We start from the raw sequence: 10,560 nt of genomic DNA on the forward strand, positions 1-10,560 counted from the left end.
GGTGCAGTATGTGAGTCTTCTCTGAGGTGCTGGATGTTTAACTATATTGGTGAAAGCTTGATGTAGACTAGACTCTTTGAGTGGCTTCAGGGTCTAAGGTTGTGCAGCACCCATCTAATGCGTGTAGGCAAACCAGATATCTATAGTTCGTGGTATAGACCGGGCCTCTCCAGCTGGTTCACCGTCTCTGACCGTCTGCTGTATCCCGTCCGCAGTCTCTGACCGTCTGCTGTATCCCGTCCGCAGCCTCTGACCGTCTGCTGTATCCCGTCCGCAGCTGTCCGCAGCCTCTGACCGTCTGCTGTATCCTGTCCGCAGCCTCTGACCGTCTGCTGTATCCTGTCCGCAGCCTCTGACCGTCTGCTGTATCCTGTCCGCAGCCTCTGACCGTCTGCTGTATCCTGTCCGCAGCCTCTGACCGTCTGCTGTATCCTGTCCGCAGCCTCTGACCGGCTGCTGTATTCTGTCCGCAGCCTCTGACCGGCTGCTGTATCCTGTCCGCAGCCTCTGACCGTCTCCTGTCCGCAGTCTCTTGCCCGTCTGCTGTATCCTGTCCGCAGTCTCTGACCGTCTGCTGTATCCTGTCCGCAGTCTCTTGACCGTCTGCTGTATCCTGTCCGCAGTCTCTTGACCGTCTGCTGTATCCTGTCCGCAGTCTCTTGACCGTCTGCTGTATCCTGTCTGCAGTCTCTTGACCGTCTGCTGTATCCTGTCTGCAGTCTCTTGACCGTCTGCTGTATCCTGTCCTCAGTCTCTTGACCGTCTGCTGTATCCTGTCCGCAGTCTCTTGACCGTCTGCTGTATCCTGTCCGCAGTCTCTTGACCGTCTGCTGTATCCTGTCCGCAGTCTCTTGACCGTCTGCTGTATCCTGTCCGCAGTCTCTTGACCGTCTGCTGTATCCTGTCCGCAGTCTCTTGACCGTCTGCTGTATCCTGTCCGCAGTCTCTTGACCGTCTGCTGTATCCTGTCCGCAGTCTCTTGACCGTCTGCTGTATCCTGTCCGCAGTCTCTTGACCGTCTGCTGTATCCTGTCCGCAGTCTCTTGACCGTCTGCTGTATCCTGTCCGCAGTCTCTTGACCGTCTGCTGTATCCTGTCCGCAGTCTCTTGACCGTCTGCTGTATCCTGTCCGCAGTCTCTTGACCGTCTGCTGTATCCTGTCCGCAGTCTCTTGACCGTCTGCTGTATCCTGTCCGCAGTCTCTTGACCGTCTGCTGTATCCTGTCCGCAGTCTCTTGACCGTCTGCTGTATCCTGTCCGCAGTCTCTTGACCGTCTGCTGTATCCTGTCCGCAGTCTCTTGACTGTCTCCTTTAGTATGTCAGCAGTCTCTGACCGTCTCTTGTCCGCCGTCCCTGATCATATCCTGTCCACCGTCTCCGACCATCTCCTATAGTATGTCAGCAGACGCTGATCATCTCCTGTATCATGTCTACCATCTCGGACCATCCCCTGTATCCTGTCCATAGTCTCTGACTATCTCCTTTAGTATGTCAGCAGTCTCTGACCGTCTCCTGTATCCTGTCCGCCGTCTTGCCTAGGGCAGCACAAAACCAAAATACACCACTGGGTCCAGGTAGGGCTAGTAAAGATAGCAGGCACTCGGTGGCGGGGTATAGGGAGGTGTAGTTAGTAGGATAGCAGACACTCAGCCGCAGGGTACAGGAAGGTGTAGTTAGTAGGATAGCAGACATTCAGCGGCAGGGTACAGGAAGGTGTAGTTAGTAGGATAGCAGACATTCAGCGGCAGGGTACAGGGAGGTGTAGTTAGTAGGATAGCAGACACTCAGCCGCAGGGTACAGGGAGGTGTAGTTAGTAGGATAGCAGACATTCAGCGGCAGGGTACAGGGAGGTGTAGTTAGTAGGATAGCAGACACTCAGCCGCAGGGTACAGGGAGGTGTAGTTAGTAGGATAGCAGGCAGACAGCAGTGTGAGGATGACCCGGGCAGAATGCAGGAAGCTGGAATGTAAGGTAGTCAGACTGGCAGAGCTCTATGACTGGGGAAGGAGGAGGATGGGCACTAGGTATGGTTCGGTCACAGCTCTCCCCGCCCCCAACTCCCTCACCTCTGGAGTCAGCACACAAAGGATGACTGCTTGGGGGGGTGGGGGGTGGTATGGGGTCACACAGGGCAATTAAAACTGGGGGGGGGGGTATGGGGTCACACAGGGCGATCGAAACTGGTGGGGGGATGGGGTGACATGGAGGTTCTGTGTGCGCAGCTGCCTCTGCTGGAGCTCTGCCCCCTTTTCATGCAGGGGCGTGGCTTACCCTGTTCCCAGAAGTGCTGTGAGGGCGGGAGGTTACCAGACCGGGGACATGCTGTGCTTCTCTCCCGGAGGATAGAGCCTTGGCCAGAGAGATGAGCTCCGTCTTCAGGGGGTGAGGAGGAGCCCGGGACTCGGCGGGGGGACTGCAAGTCTCAGCATGGACCTCCTGTGGACTTCCGGGACAACTTAAGAGACACAAGGGGGCCAGACTGACAGGGAGGCTGGGCTGCTGTTACAGAGACCCCCCTCCCTCCACAGTGGCAGGAAGGGGTAGTTAGTAGGATAGCAGGGTACAGGGAGGGTAGTTAGTAGGATAGCAGGCACACAGTGGTGGGGTATAGGGAGGGGTAGTTAGGATAGCGTTCACTCAGTGGCAGGGTGGGGTAGTTAGTAGGATAGCAGCATTCAGTGGCAAGATACAGGGAGGGGTAGTTAGTTGAATAGCAGGGTAAAGGGAGGGATAGTTAGTAGGATAGCAGGCTACAGGAAGGTGTAGTTAGTAGGATAGCAGGCAGACAGCAGTGTGAGGATGAACCGGGCAGGAAGCTGGAATGTAAGGTAGACAGACTGGCAGAGCTCTATGATTGGGGGATGGGCATTAGGTAAGGTTCGGTCACAGCTCTCCCCGTCCCCAACTCCCTCACCTCTGGAGTCAGCACACAAAGGATGATTGGTTGGGGGACTTGACTTGGGGGGATGGGAACACACAGAGTGATCGGAACTGCCAGAGGGGGTGCAGATACTGGAACTGATCCTCCCGTGGCTCCCTGCAGCAACTAAAAGCTGTCTGGAGGAGGAGCTGCTCGCTGTGCTGCAGGCCAAGACACAGTGGAATCGGTTTCAGTGATAAGGCAGTACAGCCAGCCCTCCTGTCAGGTGGCGGGGCCCCTGTTGAGCTGGTCAGGCCCGATACAGGAGGGCCGGCTCTACCATTTTATCAGCAGCCCTGGAGATCGGAGAGACCGAAGACCAGGGACTTGGAGAGGGGTACTGAGAGAAGAGGGGACAGGGACCGAGAGAGCAGTCCTTTTCTGTTTTTTTTTTTTCCTGTCCCGTCATCTACTTACAGGGGACGATGAACAGTCTGTGCAGATGGCGGAGAGCTGGGGAAATGAAGGCGTGGTACGGGCTGCCTACAAAGCATTTGTTGCCATCAAAATGGCCAGTAAGTTGTGTAGTGGCCTGTATGTAACAAGGGCCTGATACAAGATCCATCTGTGTTGTTCCTGTGACTGTATAATAAAATAATCAATTCTTCCATGATTACCGTCTGTGAAGGTTCTTATTTATCCGGGTTACAGCATGGCTAGTACTAGTATTCATCTGGACTTGTGCAACCGCTCTTACATTTGTAAAATGGCACCTTTGTGCTCCACACAGACATGGGAAGATCCAGGAACAACCCTCTGCACACTGCTATATATCCTTTCCAGCAAACTGCCATAAACATAGACATTTTTAGTTCACACATATTGCGATACATGTTTAAGCTGGCCAACTGCGTCAAACTAAACCTTTCTGGCCAGTCCTACTCTACCAAAAGCAAATGCTACTGTGGACACAATGCCAACATGGGGCAAAAAGACACAAAGTGGGGGGAGAGCTGCTAGGTTAAAACCTGGCTACTGACCTTCAAAGCTGTAGAGGATGTAAGAAGCATGCTTCGCTAGGGCATCCCGCGCTCTTTGGCTGCAGCTCATGGCCGGTCAGTTTGCCATTAATCTGGAACAGATACTGGGCTCGTACCCCATATTCAGGGCTTTGCACTCCTCTGTCTCTGCGGGCCTCCGACATTAGCGTGGAGTTTATCCCATTTCAGGGCCTCTCCCCCATGATTCTGACCATTCCTTCATAATCATGTCTGCCATGACTGGAAAGGAGAAACTTTAGACTTTTTTTGTTTAAGCCTTGGTACATTAAATCATGTTTGGAGAGCGGAGCTACCCCATCCTGAATCTCAAAAGGTCTCATACAGAATAAATGAATCCCCAAAAATGTCAGACTTCCTCTAGAGAGTGCCTAAACTTTGCCACTTTAGTCGCTTCCACATGACCTTCTTCCAGTCCCGAATCTGAGTCAGAAATCTGGGTCACCTATCCCTGGGCTGCATACCCTACACCAGCTGACTCTGCTGAGCCAGAAGCCCCTGGAAGTAGGGAGTATTGCACATGATCAGGCTGACTGGAAGAAGTGGTAGGCCATTTGACATCAGAGATGCCTGAAAGGTGCACTGCACCTGCTCTCTAAAAGGAACTTAGAAACTTTGCATAAGGAGATTCAGCTTCTGCTATCAAGAAGTTAGAAATACACTGCAGCAAAAGACTTGTTATAATTAGAAGATAATTTAGTGCTCCAGTTAGCACATTTTCTTTTAGAGGTGAACTTATCCTCTTTAGCCTAAGACAAAAAGAGAGGGGAGGAGGGCTCAAAGTTAAAAGCCAGGTCCTTATTAGGTCAGGAGCACCACCCCTGCACCCAGTGCTGCCTATGTCAAAAAAACAAATGTCTAGAAGACTGCTTGAGACACCCCTCAAGGAACCCCAGAAGTACCAACCACCTCCACCAAAAGCACACAGCACATATACTATATTACTAAAACATTTGGGACACCCCTCCAAGTCATTGGATTTAGGTGTTAAAATCACCTCCATGGCCACAGGTGTATAGAATCAAGCACCTAGGCTTGCAGACTGCTTCTACATACATTTGTGAAAGAATGGGTCGCTATCAGGAGATCAGTGAATTCAAGCGTGGTACCGTGATAGGTCACCACCTGTGCAATAAGTCCATCCGTGAAATTTCCTTGTTATTGAATATTCCATGGTCAACTGTGAGTGGTATTATGATAAAGTGGAAGCAAGTGGGAACAGCAACTCAGCCAAGTGGTAGGCCAGGTAAAATGGTAGAGCGGGGTCAGTGCAAGCTGAAGCGCACAGTGTACAGATGTTGCCAACTGTCTGCAGAGTCGATAGCAAAAGACCTCCAAACTTCACGTGGCCTTCAGATTAGCACAGCAACAGTGCATATTGAGCTTCATGGAATGGGCTTCCATGGCCATGTAGCTGCATCCAAGCCTTACATCACCAAGTGCAATGCAAAGCATCGGATGCAGTGGTGTAAAGCATGCCGCCACCAGACTTTAGAGCAGTAGACACATGTTCTATGGAGGACTTTTCACCTTCTCTATCTGAAAATTCGATGGACGTGTCCCGGTTTAGCAGTTGCCAGGAGAACGGTACTTGCTTGACTGCATTATGCCAAGTGTAAAGTTTGGTGGAGGGGGGATTATGGTGTGGTGGTTTTCAGGGGTTGAGCTTGGCTTTAGTTCCAGTGAAAGGAACTCTTAAGGCATCAGCAAACCAAGACATTTTGGACAATTCTATGCTCCCAACTTTGTGGGAACAGTTTGGGGATGGCCCCTTCATGTTCCAACCTGACTGTGTACAAGTTCACAAAGCAAGATCCATAAAATTATGGGGGTGGAGGAATCTCGCTGGCCTGCACAGAGTCCTGATTTCAACCTGATAGAACACCTTTGGGATGAATTAGATTGAAGACTGCAAGCCAGGCCTTCGTGTCTGACCTCACAAATGCACTTCTGGAAGAATGGTCAAACCTTCCCATAGACCAGGGGTGGGCAAACTTTTTGACTTGAGGGCCGCAATGGGTTCATATATTGGACCCGGGGGCCGGACCAAGAGTAGATGAATGATGTGTATGTGTCATCCATAGTAAGTATAGTAATATTCCCCCATAGTAAGCATAGTAATTAATCTGCCATATAGTAATTCATCCCCCATAGTAATTAATCCCCCATATAGTAATTCATCCCCCCCATAGTAATTCATCCCCCCCATAGTAATTCATCCCCCATATAGTAATTCATCCCCCATAGTAATTCATCCCCCAAATAGTAATTCATCCCCCATATTAAGTCCCCAAGTCCCCCCTGTGTCAATTCACTTACCTTTGCTCCGCGCGTTCCTCTCGCCGTTCCGGTGTAGCATGAAAATCTGTCTCCTATGAGGATCTGTCCCCCTCGACGTATCTGCGCATGTGCCAGTTTCAGGCATTAGCAGCCGATCGGCGATCTCCGGCACATGTGCAGATACGTCAAGGGGGACAGATCCTCATAGGAGACGGATTTTCATGCTACACCGGTCTTCAAGGCGGACTGTGAGAGGAGCCTAGCTCCGCGGGCCGGATTAAAAGGTCCGCGGGCCGTAGTTTGCCCATTGCTGCCATAGACACTCCTAAACTTTATGGATAGCCTTCCCAGAAGAGTTGAAGCTGTTATAGCTGCAAAGGGTGGGCCAACTCAGTACTGAACCCTACGAACTAAGACTGGGATGCCAGTGTGCGTGTAAAGGCAGGTGTCCCAATACTTTTGGTAATATACTGTATATAGCCTGCTTTTCTACCGGTTTTATAGCAGGAGCCTAGGAGGAAGCCTCCATGATGTCCCCTGCATTCTTTAGCACCCAGCACCCTTTGGCCCATGCTGTCGGCGTCCAGCAATAAGCATCAGCCCTGCCCTTTCTCTTACGCCTCTGAGGCCGAAACCAGAAGCCTCTGGTGCAGAGAGGACATCACATCCCCCAGAATCATGACACCCAGCATCTTCCAGGCTAGCTGCGTCACATCCGGCCTCCAGGAAGGCACTGCCTGACCTAAACGCGCCAAGGATGGATGCCATTCTAACCAGCTCCTTCACTGGCACTGGAAAGAGGTAGAAGCGGGTACATTCCTACAATGATGCAGAGGGGACTTGAGGCCAAAAAGTAAAGAACTGCAGGTGAGGGCACATTTCCTGGGCAGCCCTTGAGACATGGCTTGCTGCTTAAAAAGCAGTTCTTCTAGTCAACATGCTTTTTCCAGACAGAGTAAACACAAAATGGCCATGTTCCTGTAGGACCATCTTAAGAAGCTTGAAGCAATGTGTTTCCTGTCCTGGTTGAAGGAGCTCAATTGTTCAAGGTCTGTCCTGGAAGACAACCGGGGGGGGGGGAAATTTATATACATTTCATTTGTGTACAGTGTTGCATGACCAAGAAATTGCTAGTTAAAGCTGCAGTGCTGAAAAGCAAAAAAGTGCCATGATCATGAAGGGGTTAAAACCTTCTGGAGATCAAGTGGTTAAAGTCTAATTTGGCCAGGTTTGGAGCCTCTCTGTTGGTCTGTTATTATAAAGACTTCAGGTTGATTTGTATTTTTATATAAAAGTTTTTTTTTCCCCCAATGATATCCCCAGTTCCCATTCACATGGAATCTGTATACAGCATTGTTCAATTAAAAAAAATGCAGTTCCAAAGCCACCCATTTACAAATACCACAAATGCATAACAGTTCATAAGGAAAAAACTATTACTGCAAACTTGAGAAAGTACTTTAATTAGTTTTAAAATTAAGTTTTAATTTTACATTTTAGATCTAAAAGAGAACACATGCAGCAAGTGAATATTAAGAATTCTGCTGGAACCAACTGTTTAAATTATATGTACAGAGAGGATTACTATCAAAACTAGTAACCTTCAGTGAGGCTATTTACAGAATTTACAAAAAAGAAAAAAAGGACAAAGTGTATCAGTACAACAAAGGCAACATGAAAATTAGCATACTGTGGTATTCTGAGACTTGTATCGAATAAAGCTTTCAGAAGCAAAAAGCTACCAAAAATACTCTTTCCAGTCCACAAGAAAACATGTCACCAAAGTAAATTTACAATATTAGGTACATAAGCAGAATACCAAGGTGAACATTTAAAAATAGCATTGTACACTACAATTTCATAAAACTGAAGGGAAGAAACAAATTAACATACTGCCCACAAGTTTCACCTTTGAACCTTGAAAACTTCAGGTGACATCTGGCTGGTTGCTTTGGGCATGCAAATTAATATCTTTTCTTTCACGTCCAGATAATCCTCTCCCAAAGGGTGACCAATCACAGAGCTACCAGGGATATAGAAATGTCAGCATTGTGTCCTGGAACTGCTCTATACAATAAAGACTTGTTTTAAATAACACTTTCATTCTTTGTCTTAAACCTACAATAATGAATCAATATGTTTAAACATCTAGTTGAAGCAGTGTATAGAGTGGTACAACTCAAAGAGGAACAAAACATGATGGATCTCTTACAAATGTAGGCAGTCTTTGTATTAAAAATGCTTCATCAGAAGGAAGTAAAAGCGTCCTGATAAATGACAATTTCACAGGACACGTGGAGCTGAACTAAACAGAGCTGTCGTGAGGTGGTGAACTCCATCGTGACTGCAGATGCCGAAGAATGCTGTTCGATATCGTCCCAAGTTTTTCCTGCATTTCAAAAAGCTGGCTTCCAGAATATTTTCCAAGCTCCTCTGTAGTCACCAACAAAGAAAGTGTACTAATCTGTGCAGCAAGGTCTAGGGTGGCTGCAGATTCCACAGGTGCTGTGGCAGATGCTTCAGGCAGGTCTGTAAAGCAAGCAAGGATTAGTTATGGTGAAGTAACTGAAAAAAAAAACTCATGAAATACGCCAATACTCTAGGGGTCACCATACATGTTACAATCTGACTGCAATACATCAAAACATAATAGGAGAACCTTCCTAAACATTCCAGTCAGTTTGTATTCAATCAAGCCCTTGCATTACATAATTGGTAGATCCAAAAGAAGACTACAATAAGATATTGGCAGAAAGTCAGTGCAAAAAATGCCCATCAGTAGTTTGATTTGCAGAGACACCCAATGTGGTTGTTCAAAGGATAGGCAGGAGTCGTCTGCTTTAGTAGAACATCCAATTACTTTATTTCACCAAATACATTTTTTTATTATTATTATGAACTACCACATCGGACACCTCAGCCAATCGAACTACCGAGAGCCTTTTATGTGCTGGCTCTTCCTATCAATGCGTTCACCCACCTGAGAACCCCCACAGAACGGGAATGTCCGAGGCATAGACCGTGTCCACACTGTGCACTAGGAATGCTGGACACACAGAAATCACATGGTGCTTTGACACCACTTTCCTTAAAGCAACACACTTTTTGTGCGGCTGCGGGAACGTGTGCGATTTACACACACAGTCCTATGGAAATCTATGGAAAGAACTAAAGATCAGAGTTCACAGAAGAGGCCCACAGAACCTTCAGGATTAGAAGCCCGTTTGTGTGGAAGAATGGGCCAAAAATCACACCTGAGCAATGCAATGCGACTAGTTTCTCCATATAGGAGGCATCTTGAAGCTGTCATTACCAACAAGGATTTTGGATGAAGTATTTTTTTTTTTTTGTATGCACGGATTATTACTGACATGTGGTGAAAACGCAGTTATTTACCTGTTAACTGTATTTCCAGGAATCTTCTAGGACAGCTTCACTTGAGAGATAGGGCTCCTCCCAGGAAACACCCGCTCCACCTTTTCCCCTTTATAAGTATCCTCTCTCCCAGTGGGCCCTCAGTATAAGAATATGACCGAAGGCCTAGGAGAAAGCATAAAATAAAAACGGTAATAGAGACAACCCATCACAGGTTCATAACATACCTAGACATCAGTACATAATCACACAGCAATCGGGAGGGAGTTATGCTGTCCTAGAAGATTCCTGGAAATACAGTTAATAGGTAAATAACTGCGTTTTCCCGTGTCATCTTCTAGGACAGCTTCACTTGAGAGGAGTTCAATAGAAATACATACATTAGGGAGGGCCCCTTGCTTGTAGGACCTTCCTGCCGAACGCCTAGTCATTGCTGCCAATCAGATCCAATCTGTAGTGCTTAGCAAAGGTGGTGAAACTGGACCACGTTGCGGCTCTGCAGATCTGTACGGGGGAGGCCCCCGCCTTTTCCGCCCAGGAGGCCGCGGTGGCCCTTGTCGAGTGTGCTTTTGGGCCGGCCGGCGGTGACAGGGCCGCAGTTCTATAACCTTCTGAGATTGCCTCCCTTATCCACCTTGCGATGGTGCCTTTGGAGGCACTGTCCCCCTTCTTTGGACCCTGGAATAGGATGAAAAGACGGGACGAACGTCTCCATGCATCTGTGCAGAGGATGACAGGACCGTGCAGTATGGTTCGATCACTGATAGAGCCTGCAATTCGCTGACTCTGCGGGCGGAAACTAATGCTATAAGGAGGGTAGTTTTCAGAGTTAGAAATCTGAGGGAACATTCCTCCAGCGGTTCGAAAGGCCCTTGCTGAAAGCTCTTCAGGACCGTGCCCAGGTCCCATGGTACTTCGATGTGGACGGGGCTCGGCGCCTGGAGATAGCCCTCAGGAACCTGATTATCAACGGGTCTACCGCCAA

General features: G+C 48.4%; 1 long non-coding RNA gene across 1 annotated transcript; it reads right to left on the reverse strand.

Annotated features, from left to right (window-relative positions):
- Positions 1–7,647: 7,647 nt before the first annotated feature.
- LOC149434229 (uncharacterized) lies at positions 7,648–9,736 on the reverse strand. The gene is made up of 2 exons (XR_016308789.1): positions 9,597–9,736; positions 7,648–8,729 (listed from the first exon to the last, which is right to left on the reverse strand). It is a non-coding gene; the product is annotated as an uncharacterized LOC149434229 (long non-coding RNA).
- Between the last annotated feature and the right edge of the window lie 824 nt (positions 9,737–10,560).

This window comes from Staurois parvus, unplaced genomic scaffold, assembly GCF_062004578.1.
Source record: "Staurois parvus isolate SC_StPar_1 unplaced genomic scaffold, SC_StPar_1.0 ptg001803l, whole genome shotgun sequence".
In the NCBI taxonomy this organism is placed as follows: Eukaryota; Metazoa; Chordata; class Amphibia; order Anura; family Ranidae; genus Staurois; species Staurois parvus.